At 36.7% G+C, this 15,822-nt stretch overlaps 1 protein-coding gene across 8 annotated transcripts in view; it reads right to left on the reverse strand.

The window, feature by feature from the left end:
- The window catches only part of LOC129720069 (inhibitory POU protein), a 368,998-nt gene that overhangs the window by 319,674 nt on the left and 33,502 nt on the right, over positions 1 to 15,822 (reverse strand). The window contains exon 1 of one of the 8 annotated variants that reach the window (XM_055671517.1): positions 5,265 to 5,462. The exons of the other annotated variants lie outside the window; for them this stretch is intronic. The gene's annotated coding sequence lies outside the window, so the exon portion shown is untranslated. Of the gene's footprint in view, positions 1 to 5,264; positions 5,463 to 15,822 lie in introns of those variants that run through there. 8 annotated transcript variants of the gene reach the window in all.

Here is a 15,822-nt window from a genome sequence, read left to right on the forward strand (position 1 = left end):
CGACCAGAACAGCACAGGCCTATTACGTTGCTCTAGGAATGGTAGCAGCCGATTTTCCAGGCACTTCTGGACGTAGATCTCTTGATTGACGGTTTCATAGTGATAGAAATGCCGCACGGGCATATGGCCTGCCAGACGAGGTATTTTTACGGGAACTTCGATAGTTTGATGGTTTCGAAAATTTAGGCCACCTTTCCTGGTACGGTATAAAATTCCTGTCCCGGAAGCTGATAGAAATCAACCTTCACATATGTTTCGTCACCCACGGTAGAACTTTGTAAGCAGATTACAGTTTTCCGGACCACCGCTTTGCCGAACTGTTTTGTTCGAAACCTGGGTTCGTCACCTTCACCGTCTTAAACGTCGACAACCCGGCTCGTTTCTTGGCCCGCTGCACATAAGTATGGGAGATAATGAGTTTGCCAGTGACGTACCTGATGGAAAGGTTAGGATTCCGCATATAATTCGCTGCCACTTTCTTCATCGTCGCTGCCACGCCTGTATTACGATTGCCGCCGCTTCCCGGCGGTCGACAGACGCTCCCCGAACACTTTCAAAATATATGTTATGATCGATTTGGTCACATCCAGCAATTTTGCCGATTTGAGGTGCGAGAACGTCGGATTCTCTTGCTGCGCGAGCAAATTTTTGACACGCTGTTCCTCTTGCTTGGACGCCATTTTGAGAACTGGAGAGCAACCGATGAAAACTTATTTTAGCAATTATTGTATATAGACTCAACTTTCAAATGCAACATTTCATGGTTCTTTTAATGCATTTTTAACAGAAATACACTAATTTGAAGTCGACCAATTTTTGCGCGTCCCAGTCTTTACTTTTTTAAGTGGTCTAATCTGTATCTATGAAGGTAATAATTATATTGCGTTTTCAAATATTTCAGCAAGTTCATCATACCTCTTGATGTCTTTGTTCCGGCTTTCTTGTGCCTTCTCGGATAGCTGGCCAATAGGGACTAGGAAATGCTTACTAGATTCACAGTGCTAAAAAAAAGATCGATACAGTAAGATCGATTCATTGCGTGAAATTGTCCAATGCTATTACTAGTTAAAATTTATGACACATTCGCCCTGCAATTGGTCGGCGTGCGACCAGACCGAACCAAGCGCCAAAAACTTTATTTCGAGAGGTCGGCGATCAAAGTTTAACCACCCCGTATGTTTCCTGCAAACTGCTGCAAAGAAATTTTGTTATAATACCGTTATAAACTGTTCAAATGATTTAGTTTTATCATGAAAGATAGATTATCAAATTTACATCCACTGGTGTTAAAAACTCAATTTTTAAAAAAATGGCGCTTGGTTCGGTCTGGTCGCACGCCGACAATTGCACTATGAACTGTCTTTTTAAATTTCATATCAGGCAATGAAGATACTAAAAGGGACACACGATCAAAGCGATTTCGTAGAGTGATTATGATAATATTTCATTCTATGCAGGTTTCGGCTGCTAGTTTTTGCTTTTTTGTGTTCTTGGTGTGTACAAAAAATAATGCTTTTTTAACATTTTTTGGCAATAACTCGGTTTGTGTGGAAGCTATCTATTTTGTGTCTTCTGCAAATTTGTGTGTTTCAATGATATACAAATATATGCTGAACATTAAAACCTTCTAAATGTTACATTTTTTTGTATATTTGAAAAAAACTAACTTTAAAAACATGTCTAATAAAAAAACGTTATATCCAAAACAAGAAGAGTAAGAAGAAAAGTGTCTTCGACAAAGTTTTTTGCAAAAACTTTATCTATAACTTTACTAAAGTCACCATTTCTCTAAAGTGCAAGACTAAAAAGTAAGATTTTGCAGCGCCACTAGTGGTTGAGTTTCGAACTAGAACTTTTTGTCATGATTTGAGCCTTTTTATATACTAAATATCTCCGGAAGATAGTATGTCAATGAAACCATTATTTGGAGAGCAAATGAATTAAGTTCACATTTTTGAGCTCTCGTACCACTGTGTCTATATTGCAATCTTTTGACGGGTCGGGACAAATGCCTATGCATACTCCTATGCCTGCGGGTGGTTCCGGGCACTCATAAAAAAAATATAATTGAAAGTGGGTTTCACTTGAACATAAATTATTTCTGTAGTATCATACAGTTGAAGCCCTCTATTACGACAACTTATATAGCGACATTCTCAATGGTCCCTTCTGCTTCATATTCAGAAAAATTATTCGTTTTATTGCGACATTTCTCTATAACGACGGTCCCTTGCGATGTCGCTATACAGCGATTCGACTGTATTCGAAAGCTTTAGCACAAAAAATAGCTACGTTTCGATGACATTTACCTACTGTTCGATTTTTTTTCTAGATTTGTGCGCGGAAAAATGTAATGCACGGAATTACTGGCAGGCTCCATATCGCAGCATTTTATTTAGAAAGACGCAGCAAAATTAGAAACTGTAGCAAAGAAAGACGACGGGATGCTCACCGTTGTGGTTCGGCATTTACCGTAGCGGTGAGTACTCTGTCGTCTCTCTATACTACAGTCTCTACTTTTGCTGTGTTATGTAAAATCAACAATTCGAAAAGAGGAAAAAGAGAAGAAAATAAATTATTGTTTCAATGACACGGAGTTTCACCTTAAAGCTCAAAACAAATGCCTTTAAAGACTATAGCTTTTTAGACATTCGTGTGAATTTTAGTGCCTCTAGTGTATGCGGAAGTGCTGGGAGAAGCAGGCCATGGCCGGATTCGGACGTCAAAATTTTCGTTCGTGCGATTTTTCGGAAGAAAATTTGTTTAATATCGCGAAGTGAGTTTTTTCAGGAATGTTTGTGATGTTGTGTGTGCTGCGAAACTTTTACTTGATGCCGTGCCGTGAAGATTATACGATGAAATAGCTGAATTAGCATATGGGATTGGCGCCACGGTCGTTTGCAGCGGGTTTTGTCTTCGTTTATTGCGTCCGAAGTTGTCGCGTTTTGTCGTGATTCATAAAACGTGGAAAGTGTAATTCGTGTTGTAGTCATAGTCGAGAAGCCTTCGTTCAGAGTCCAGTGTGTTTAAAGGGTATTACGAATGAAAGGATTGATGAACACTGCTCTGAGAAGTGTAGAGTCAATCCTGTATCGGGTCGTAGAAAAAAACTAATTTTAGTGGTGCAATTGGGACTACCGAATCCCGTGTGATTAGCGAACCTATACATTAGAGAAATGACAAGACACTCACCGTTAAGGCAACTGTCAACATCAAAACGGGCGAGTTGTATCATTTTGCATTGCCGTTATCCGTTTTGATGTTGACAGTTGCCTTAACGGTGAGTGTCTTGTCATTTCTCTAATGTATAGGTTCGCTACGTGTGATAGAGGAAGTGAACATTAAAACGATGCGGCTGAAGATAAGTATAGTGAACATGCGGGAGGTAGTTTAAAAGTGATATTTTTGTTACTTTCAAAATTGTTTATGCATAGAAAGTGACAATTGGAACGAGCGTCGCTTGCTTTCCACATTAAGGCTTGCATGCAAGCTTGTGTGCAGGTCCGAGTGGACAGACAGTGCTGCGGTTTCCACCATAAATGAAGCAAATGCATTGCAAATAAATGTCTTTTTTTTGCTTATATTTCTTAATTTATCATTATTATTTTAAGTTCTTATTGTAGCAATTGCGTAGGCGACCGATTGACACATTATTTATTACAAGTTTAGCAATTTGTCATCAGCTTATAGGTATATTTTGGTACATACATAGGTTATATTTTGGTACGTATAAATGGTAAAATTTATTCATTTTACTAATTGGCACTAAATATAACATGCTATTAAATACGGGTCAATTTTTTTGATATAAATGTATCAAACGAATTGAAAGTCTGAAAATATTAATAAAATCTGTAAGATTCTAATATTATTTTGAGGCGGGGCTTACCGATTGGAAAATTACTCCGGAATGTACTGCAAGTACTCAGTCATTCTGTAAAGGGTCTTTGGAAGGTCGGTAGAGCTAACACCTTCTAGAACCCGAAACTAAGATAGTTGCAGAATTGAAATATAATTGCAACTGTCTGTTTTTCACTATATCACTGCCAGACAGTGGGTTCTAGAGAGGTTCCACACACACACACACACACACACACACACACACACACTAGTGTATGCGGAAGTGCTTCAAAAAGCGGTAGAGTAATTCCTCGCCGTCTCTGAAAAAGTTATCTTCACGAGAGGCACCAAAATTAATAGGAATGGTTAGAAAGCTATAATCTTATTTTTTTCTAGTTTGAGCTCTAGGGCAAAAATATTTTATATCTTCATTCTGGACTTTTCACCAAAAATTTTATTGGAACATTTGACTCAAACTGACTTTGGTCTCGATCACACAGGTCTATAAGAGTTATTAAAGTCAGCTGACTCTTCTGTGTGCGATGAGACATTCCTTTCAGTTGTATAAATAACGCTTGCACAGCAGTGTGTGTAGTTAGGGATGAGCAATAGAATAAGTCGGCAGTGGAATGTGATACGCATATAGATTGTGGAACAGTACCACCGTTCTCTGTAGTTTAATTGGTCAAAACACCATGCCGGAGACAGGGAGATTGCGGGTTCAAGTCCCGTCGGGATGCGGTATATTTTATCAAATCTGTATCATATTTCCAGTTCGCTTCGCTTCCCCTGCTGCACATATTGTCTGCCTTAAGGGGTAATATCTACCAAATGCTCAAACAAACAAGGCTTTTTTCATGAATTTTTTTACAGGACATTTGAGATGTAAGGTATATAAATATATAATATATTATTAAATAGAGCAACTCTTGCAGAATAGAAAAAATATTTTTATTGCTATTTTTGTTACAAAATGGCGGCTGTGGCGCGATTGCCGTGAACCACTTTTTTTGAGTTATTCCGCGGCGAGCAGTAGAAGTCGTGCCCAACTCCACCTTGAGCCGCAACAAAATTTTTTTCATCATCTACATAAGTGTCGCTAGTGAAGTACACATGATTATATTTTTAGAATATTTCTTCGCAAAATGGCAACGGTTTGAAGAAAAAAGTTCTGTTTCGACAAAAAAATCAACTTTGATTGTTTATAACTTTAGTTGTTGCTGATCAATCGCTGAAATCGTGTGTACTTCACTAGATAATCTAATGAAAAGGCTACAGTTAAAATTTCAAGTCAATCAGATGTAAATTTTTCAGTTCTACTGCTCGCCGATTTTGAAAACATGGTTTTGAGAAAAACGCGTTTAAAGTTTCAAAATGCTATAAATCTTAAGAATCGCAATAGTAAAGCCTAATCATAGGTTTACCTTCAGTCAGCTATCCCTGCGCTGTAAAGTTGTCCTTCCTGGGTTTTATTTTCCTCTTCTTCTTTTTTGCCATCTAATGTATGGCTGCGCCTAGCCTCTTTCGCGATATCAGACATGCGATGTTCAGCGTCTTTGACACAGTTGGCGCCCGATCCCACGCAAAACTCAAACTTGTCACTCATATTTAAGTACTTTTGAATATAACTCACAGTTAAAAAGTATAGAAAAACTCAAACAAAGAATGTACACAACGAGAACGGCCGATCGACTTAACAAAGGGAAATTGTGAGTAAACACGTTCTGTAGAGACGCTATAACGGTCGAAACTTGATGCAGAGACCTCTATTCTTCAAATTGGAAACACGATAACGATCATAGGTAACTTCTGCTAGTTTGCAAAGCCTCGAAATAAAAAGAAAAACGAGCATCGCCAAATTAAACGAAAAATGTGATTTTGGAGTATAAAAGATGTTCGGTAAAAATTGATTTGAACGAGCTTTGAGTTTAGATCTGTACTTGGGCGATGTAGATTTTGATTCTTGCATAGTTTTAGTATGATTTAGGCCAATTAAAGAAAATGGCGAAAATAATTTTTTTTTGGTAGATATTACCCCTAATGAACATTTGAGCAATTCCACAAAAAAATGGGAAACTATTTCGAGCATCTTTGGTTTGGCTGAAACTTTGCAAGCAAAATACGTAATTTTGTGCTATTGCTTTTTTAAAAAAAGGGCTCAATGTTGAGAAGACGTGTGTAATCTAAACACATAAAAATGCAGCTCTGTCTGTCTGTCTGTCTGATCTATATATCTATATGGCATGTGAATGTTTACAGGGGTAACAAATATGTCCATAATAGTTCGATACCTCTCCTTTTTGGAAGGGAGGGGTTCCATACAAATGAAACACAAATTTCTGCACATGTCGAGAACTAACCAACAGAATGGGAACAAATTTGGCAGGTGAGTGTTTTTCGGGGTAACAAATATGTCCATAATGGTTTGAGACTCCTCCTTCGTCAATAAGAGAGGGGTTCCATACAAATGAAACACAAATTTCTGCACATCTCGAAACTAATTAATTGAATGGGAACAAATTTGGCAGGTGAATATTTTTGGGGGTAACAACTATGTCCATAATGGTTCGAGACTCATCCCTCTTCAATAACGGAGGGGTTCCATACAAATGAAACACAAATTTCGCACAGCTCGTAAACCAGTAAAACCGAATTTTAACAAATATACCCATAATGGTTTGACATCCCTCTCTCTTCTAAAAGGGAGGGGTTCCATACAAATGAAATACAAATTTCACCACATCTCGAAAACTAACCAAGTAAATGGAACCCAATTTGGCAGGTGAATGTATTCAGGGGTAACAAATATATCCAGAATATTATGGCACCCGTCCCTCTCCTGGAAGGGTGGGGTTTTATAAAAATGAAACACAAATTTCTAAGCATCTCGAGCAATAATTAAATAAATGGAGCCAAATTTGATATGTTGAGGTTTTTGAGAGCAAGAAAAGTTTGGTGGTTCGACATCCCTCCAAATTCTGGATGGGAGGGCTTTTATACAAATCAAACACGAATTTCTATGGTGGTCTGACACTCCTCCGTACTCTGAAAGGGGAAAGAGGTCAAGTTACAAATTAAACAGATATTTCAACAAGGTTTTCCGGAAAACAGCTTAAAATAATCGAGTCGATGCAGAGGAACCAAAACTCGACTCAAAACACCATTTTTAAATTTAAGATGGCAACTTCTGGTTTCTAATATGGGTGTTTCCGGAATCAGGGGCGTCATGTCCAGGAGCCAGAAAATGTCACCAAATGCCATTTTGAAATCCAAGATGGCGACTTCTGGTTTCTGAAAACAGCGGAAAGTGACCAATCTAAACATTTGAAAACCTAAATTAATCCACCTAGCGGTCAGACAAAGCCTTTCTCATTCAAACTTATTATTTGTAAAAACAGATTACATGCTTGAATCCAATTAAGGTATATGCACTCTTTGGGTTCTAAAATATTGATGTTGCAATTGAAGTAAGAAATATGAAATTTGACGTAATGTTAGTGCTTAAGAAATAGCGAAATAAAAGAAATGACTCTTAATTTTGAACAATTTAATCACGAGCGATACCAGGAACGTTCAAATAGTGCGAAACCACATTTAAATTATGTTGAGGCCACATATGTTGATCAAAGTAGGTATAGTTTTAAGTAGTCTTTGAATTTCTTTTCTTTCCATAACTTTTGAACCACATAATAAATTGTTATCCGTTTGTTATTTGTAAGTTTGAAAAATGACTCATTCGTTTGACACTAGTTATGTTCAAATGAGTCGTGTAATCTTTGAGATAATAGACTTTCGTTGTTTTAAAAATTCAATACATAACGGTGGCTTAAGCTCCATTATAATCAAATGAAATGGGAAGGTATAGGGCAGCCAAACTTTGAAACAAAGTATCCAATTATAATTCATCAGTTAACGCTTAACTTGCCCGTTCATTTGATATCAATATTTTTCAAATCGGTTGTGTAGTTTCTGAGATAATGAATGTGACTCTCACATTTTGATACATTACAGACAAAGTTACAGCCCGATTACAATGAAATTCAATAGGGTGTTATGAGGCAGTTAGACCTTTCATTTGACACTAATTTTGTGAGAACATAACAGGCAAAGTAAGCCTCCAATTGCAAAACAAATATCAATAGGGTCTTATGAGGCAACTAGCTTCGATTTGACACTGATTTTATGAAAATCGGTTCAGCCATCTCTGAGAAACATGAGTGAGATTAAACATTCTCCAGAACACGTTTCTTTCTATAACTTCTGTTCAATCTATATAAGATTCAAAAGTTAAGGGTTTTTGAAGTAGCCCGTTCATTTAAAACCAATTTTGTTTGCGTAGTTTCTGAGATAATGATGTTTCGTGATTTTTACATTTTGATGCATAACCTTAAAACTAATAATCCGATTACAATGAATGTTGATAGAGTCTTATGGGGAAATTGGACATTTCATTTGCAATTAATTTCATAAAAATCGGTCCAGACATCTCTGAGAAAAGTGAGTGAGAATAAAAATCTGCACATACACACAAACCATCATACACACACATACAGGAAATGCTCAGCACGTCGAACTGAGTCGAGTGATATATAATATTCGGCCCTTCGGAGCACTTCTATATCTTCGGTTATGCAAGTGATTGCTATACCTCTCTAGGAGGAAGGCAAAAAGTTAAAATAAATAAATAATTAGGTGCAAAAATTTATGCTGAAGTAATAACGAAATAAAAGAAATGACTCTGAATTTACACTTCGATCACGAATCGATCCATCCATCTCTGAGAAAAGTGGGTGAGTTCAAGCAGTCTTAGAAACATGTTTCTTGTCATAGCCTGATTTCCCATTATTATACAAGTTCAATAACAATAAAATTCAATAGGGTCTTATGGGGCAACAAGACCTTCCATATGACACTAATATTGTGAAAATCGGTCCAGCAATCTCTGAGAAAAGTGAGTGAGTTTAAACAGTCGTTGTAACACGTTTCTTTACATAACTTTTAAACTACATATCCAATCATCATAAAATGATTTTACAAACGGTTAAAAAAAAAAGCCTGTTCTTTTGATACCAATTTTGTTAAAATCGATTACAATAAAATTCAATAGGGTCTTATGGGGCAACTAGACCTTTCATTTGCAATTAGTTTCATGAAAATCGGTCCAGCCATCTTCGAGAAAATCGAGTGAGATTGGGAGACCGTTACATACACACACACACACACATACACACACACATACACACACATACACACATACACACACACATACAGAAAATGCTCAGCTCATCGAACTAAGTCGATTGATATACGAGATTCGACCCTTTGGAGCACTTTTATACCTTTGGTTTTTTCAGTGATTGCTATACCTTTCTAGGAGAAAGGCAAAATGCAGCTCTGTCTGTCTATCTGTCTGATCCTTACAGGCTTGGAAACTACTGAACCGACCGGCGTGAAATTTTGTATATAAGGGTATAAGACGCCGAGAAAGGTGACTAAGACAGTTTGAGACCCCTGTCTCTTTTGGAAAAGAGAGGTCCCATACAAATGAAACACAAATTTCTGCACATCTCAAAAACTAACCAAGTAAATGGAACCAAATTTGGCCTGTGGATGTTTTCAAAGGTTACAAATATGTCCATATTGTTTCATTACCCCTCCTTTTTCTGGAAGGGAGGGGTTTAGTTTTTTTAATTTTTTTTTCTACATTTTCATTTTTTTCACACAAATTTCTGCGTATTTTGAAAAATAATCGTGTAAATGAAACCACATTTGATATGTTGACGTTTTTTAAAGCATGAAAAATTTTCATGGTGGTTTGACACCCCTTCCTCTTCTGGGAGAGAGGGCTCAAACAAATTTATTCAAAACTCTAGAGCTAATCAAGTGAATTGAACTAACAAATTGGCACAGGAGACAATAAATATGATTATATCCGGAACCAGAATGATACACAGGAGCTTAAATCGACCACAAACAACACTTAGAGTTTTAAGATGGCGACTTTCGGTTTTTGGAAAACAGCCGAAAATGACCAAATACCACCCAATATGGGTTTTTTAAACCAGAATGACGCTCAGAGGCCAGAAATTGTCTCCAAATTCCATTTTTAATTTAAGATGGCGACTTCCGGTTTCTGAAAAACAGCCCAAAGTGACCAAATACCACCCAATATGAGTATCTCCGTAACCAGAATAATGCAAGAAGATAAACATTGACCTCAGGCATTATTTTGAATTGTAAGATGGCATCTTCTGGGAAACAGCCGAGAATATGTTAAGCGTTGTTTGACCAATAAATAGTTAATGGGTGCAATGATGGCAATTTCGGTCACGGGCTACTTAATCAACAGATTTATCAAACGAAGCACGAATAACGTTGTTGAGGAAGTAAACTCGGAACCAAAAGTATATCGATCTTTGCACCATGTTGACGGCCTCACACCCGCACTTGCACGCAGTATTAAAAAGAACCATGAAAATATCAGTCTGAATTTCAAATGCGTCAAAACCAACAGACTACTTTTCACGAAACTCAAAGACTCTTCCTCGCATCTTTCAAAAAGGAAACGTAATATACCGTATCCTGTGTGCAGACTGCGATAGCTCATACATTGGTATAACTACACAGCAACTGAAGAACCGTCTTGCCGCGCACCGCTCTCTCATGAAACGCTACGAACAGTATAGAGATTCTAGCACTGAGAGGGAGGGAAGGGAAGATGAGTTTAAAAAGACGGCGTTAATGAAGCATGCGATGTAGAGAATAGAGATGGTCGGGTATGGGAAATTTGTTACCCGTACCCGACCCGTACCCGACTAATCGAAAATTTTCAAACCCGTACCCGACCCGAACCCGTAGTCTGGTTTGTTTAAAATACCCGTACCCGACACGAACCCGAAAAATATCTATTCCAACTACCCGTACCCGAAAGAAAACAACGCCGAAATTGCTTGAGCCCGACCCGTACCCGACCCGTCCTGGATTTTTTTTTTTTTTTTTCAAAATAACTGGGTACCTCGCACGTTATATGCACTAATTGTCATATGTGGTTTCTCGAGATGATGGCCGGAGTTAGACAAAAACCGAGTGTGAATGTGAACGCATGTTAATGAACCCAGAGTTCCAGGCGGATGGTCCACTATAAGGAAGAGGTCCACTATGAAAAGTGCATGTCTGGTAAAGTTAAAAAAGCGACGAGTTTTATGTGAACATCGCAGCAACCTGAAATCTTAATATTATAATAAAGTCGAAGTTAATATTGTTTATAACTTGAGAAAAATTTAATAATTCATTTGCATTTGCCAAAAACCTGTAATTTTTTAGTACAGATTCGGTGTCATCGATTCAATCTAAAAATCGGTATAACACAGATATTTCTGTACATACCTGGTCACAGTGCAAACAAAGACTATGCCATCGCTGTCAAATCTAATATACATTTTTGATTCGTACCAAACACAGTAGAGAATCGATGGCCATCCGCCTAAATTTATTTTACGTCAGCTGTTTCATAATATTTTTCCTTTATTGCTATAATATTCAAGTGCCTAAATCCAAAATGTGGGTGCAATATCATGAGATCTGTTTTTTTATAACTTTTCGAAGTTTGGCATACTGACGTTTTTTGACCCGTTTTTTTAAAAAATTCATTACTTCGAAACAGCTTCAATGATAGCTTGGATTTTTTTGGTGTCAAAGAAAAAGTTGATTCGTAGTTAGTTTGTATGTATTACCTATTTTGTTTTAATTTAAAAAAAAAATTTTTTTTCGCAAAATTTGGTTGATTTGAGGTGTTGTGCAAAAGCTACGTAATTTGTTTCTGTGAGGAGAACGCCCTGTGGCTAAGGGGAAAAGTGCCAAAATCATTAATAATTAGGTCACCTGCTTTATGGACGGCCCCAAATAAAAAATGGAATGGAGATTGGTGTTCAGCACACCAAAATTAAGTAAATACCATATTTTTGTCGCATTTATCCACACTTTTTTTACTTAACCAGCCCTTGTATTTAGTTGCCTTACTGTGCAATGCTCCGCGGTTTTCCTCACAAATATGAAAAAAGCCTGGCAAAAATTCCATTTAACTCAAAATGGTTGCAGGAAGAACTATTGACTTTCACATTAGGAAGAGATAGCATGATGTCATTTCCTTGGTGCAAACACTGCCGACAACTGTTAGAATAGGTATTGGCCGATCTCTCGTTGAGTGAGAATGGGCAATTTCATGTTCGATCTTTCCGATTATTGACGATAAGAAAACACCTAGGTTTGAAATGTTAAAAATTAATTTCTCATAATGCACGAAAAGCAAATTACCCGTACCCGACCCGTACCCGACCAATTGAGAATTTTTCAAACCCGTACCCGACCCGAACCCGAAGCCTTGGTTTTTAAATTACCCGTACCCGACCCGAACCCGTAAAATATTTTTTTACGCTACCCGAAACCCGACCCGAACCCGTCGGGTACGGGTCGGGTACGGGTTTCGGGTAAAAATACCCGTACCCGACCATCTCTAGTAGAGAACCACAGTTTCAATATAGCCAACACTAGAATTATAACTTCGGATGACAGGATTCAAGCATTACAGGTGTTAGCAGGGTTGCCAATGTTCCAGTTTAATCTGGATTCCTCCAGTTTTTTTCAAGTAATCCAGTCGAACAGTTTATTCCCAAAATCTTCCAGTTTCTCAGATATTTGCCAGTTTTATCCAGTTTTTTATTCACTGAAGCTCCGATTGATTTTCGCAAATATTTTTAAAACGTAAATATTGTAGATTGATAAATTATTTGTAGATTGATAAATTATTTTGACAATTCTTAACAGCATTTTCAGTATGCTATCTTCTCGCACGAAACACGGTCAAATTAAAGACTGCATGACGTGGTTGAGATAAAACCAAACAAATAGATTATACCAGACCATGAAAATTTCTGTTTATTTTCTGTTGCGTAGCAGTTAAAAAATTATTAGAAGAATTAGATACCAAAAGATAGCGAAGTCAGAAATAATTGAAATTTAAACTTCACTGATGAAACGGAAGAAAATGTTGCTCTATTTTCTTAATTTTGAGATAGATTGATTGCGTAATTTTAAATTGCGCTGCTGTTAGAGGAAATTTTTCAATGCATATTTTTAACAAAATGTAAGCCCGAAACAAAACAGTTCTGATTTAAATGAGTAATTTTTTGCAAAGAGTTATCTCTTTAGTTGCTTCATAAAAAACTGTCTTTGAATTCAGTCCCCATAACAGAAAAGCACACTCACAATCATGTTTTTGCTTTTTTTAAATTTATTTGGAATCCAGTTTTTTCCAGTTTTTTCTTCAGCCTTTTTCCAGTTTAATCGAGGATTTTATTGGCAGCTCTGGGTGTTAGAAATGTGTTACATCGCATGTGATAGATCCGCAATAAATTACAGAACGGACACGAACAACTTAAGCATCGCTTACTCCGGCACGCTGCGATCTCTCACATGTTGATGCAGACTACTACAGTCTCTAGCACTCTCTATCTCTGTCTTGCAACAATATTTCTCTCCGTTTTGACGCAACATTTCCCGACGGCTTTAATCGTGTGTGATGTGTGTTGGAAGATACTGTGTAAGTGTAGCTCATCCGTTTGCATTTTTAAATTTTGAAAAGTCACAAACCAAATAACATTTTACATATTTTACATCCACAGTGCAGTGTAGTTAACCAACAGCAATTTAACACCAATGCACCATATTTTGACGAGAACTTGTTTGTTTTGTTTGTAAGTTGTGTATGTAATAATTTAATTCGTGTGACTAATCTATGTAAATTGTAAACTGTTAGTCGTAGTTGCCCTGAGGACGAGGAAATATATCCTTGAAACGTCGGCTTTGACATAATAAAACGTGTTTTAAAGTAACCCGTGACCGACATTGCCATCATTGAACCCATTAACAGCCGAAAATGACCGAATATTACTCAACATCGTTATTTCCGTAATCTAGATGATGCATAGAAGCCAAGCATTGACCCTGGACACCATTTTGAATTCAAAAATGAACGCTTTCAGTTTCTGGAAAACAACCAAAATAACTGAATATCTCCCAAGATGGGTATTTCCGGAATCAGATTGATGCCAGAAAAACAGCTGAAAATGATTGAATACCACCCAATATGGATATTTAAAAAAAAGGTGATGTACAGAAGCCAAAAGTCGAGGATGTTGTCATTCCGATGAAACCAATCATTTTAAACGATTTGTCTTTTGACTTTGATCATATCCTATGCCCGATTCGTCGTGCATTTGCAGACCATAAACAAGTCGCAAGGAATCAATGAATTTGGAATGTTTAAAATGATTTAATTAAGCACAAAAATGGGCGGGACTAAGTTTGCCAGGTCAGCTAGTGCTATATAAAAGGTATTAATGTACAAATCGTCCCCTTAATACTAGAACTAGATAACTCGAAAATGGAAATCAGCGATGACGATTCAACTACTAAAATTCCACAAAAGCAAAATTTTATCAATGTCATGAATCATTATAATATCTAACAAGATATTTATTCAATGTTAGTGGATGGCACGGGAGAAAAGATTTGACCGCCTGCTTCGCCTTCGCCATAATCCGCCCCTGGTTGTGATAGAGATGTGCTCGTCGAATTTGAGTTTACCATTAACAACGACTCCAGCGCGTTGCAAGATCTTTACTCCAGTAGAATAATCGAATTTGATTCTAGTTTGCCGGCGGGAAAATGGAACCGATTTACAATCGAGAGAAGTTCCACAAGAAATGTCCCACTTTTAATATTTTGTTTTAAATTGTCATTTTTAATTTGGTTGAAACTTTGCGTAGCTGTTTCTATAGGCAAAAGATGCCAGTTTGAGCTAATGTTTTAATTTTTTGTAATACGACTCATTTTTGAGAAACTATTGGAAAATGCTATTTTAGGAAGGTATTGGATGATTACAAATATTTTTAGAGCCAAAACGGTTTGTTTGATCGGTATGAAGTCTTCGGCAAAGTTGTAGATAATAATTTTGTCTTTCCAAAAAAATTTTTAAATTTTTATTCACACTCTGAACAATTTTTTTCAAATAGTTCAAAAAAAAATTAAAAATTAATTATCTAAAAGAGCTCATTTTTCAAAAATTAAATAATTTTGTCCTTACATAGAAACATGTACCCTGTGAAAAAAAGTTAAAATTTTGTTCAAAAATTTATAACTTTTTTTCTTGATTTCTTCTTGATCGGACCGGTTTCATTGTTTGGGTAATCTTTTGTGGTTTTTATGAAAAAAACGGATTTTTAAAAAATGAGCTTTTTAAATGATTATCTTGAATTTTTTTCAAAATAATTTTTTTTCTTAGAGTGTATGTTTTTTCGGAAAGACAAAATTTTTATCTACAACTTTGCCGAAAACGTTACACCGATCAAATAAACTGTTTTAACCATGAAAATATTTGTTATCATCAATATCTTTCCAAAATAGCATTTACAATAGCTTTTTAAAAAATAAGTCGTGTTCCAATAAAATAAACCAAAAGCACAAAATGACATCATTTACCTATAGGAATATCTATGCAAAGTTTCAGCAATATCGAAAATGGTCGATTAAATTGGTTGCCAGTTTTTTGTGCAATTGCTCTCGAAGTGAGTCTCATCAATGCGATAAATTTTAAATCGTCAGCATACAACAGTTTTCACATTTCAAACGAAAGCGCAAGTCATTGATGAACAAGATAAAAACGAGCCTAGGACCTAGGCACTATCTTGTGGAATACCAGATGCGATGGAGAAGATACGAGAATGCGAGCCGTTGACGTTGACGAAAGCATTTCGCCCAGTCAAATAGAAGCGCAGCCAATCCGTATTCTAGCGTGGAAAGCCCAAGTAATTGAGTTTCGCTGTAGCAATATTGTGTGGCACTTTGTCAAACGTCTCTGTGAAGTTGAAATATATAGTGTCGATCTGTCGCCTGTTCTCGATTTTATTTGAAAGAAAACTGGTG

The sequence above is a fragment of the Wyeomyia smithii genome, chromosome 1 (genome assembly GCF_029784165.1).
Source record: "Wyeomyia smithii strain HCP4-BCI-WySm-NY-G18 chromosome 1, ASM2978416v1, whole genome shotgun sequence".
Lineage (NCBI taxonomy): Eukaryota > Metazoa > Arthropoda > Insecta > Diptera > Culicidae > Wyeomyia > Wyeomyia smithii.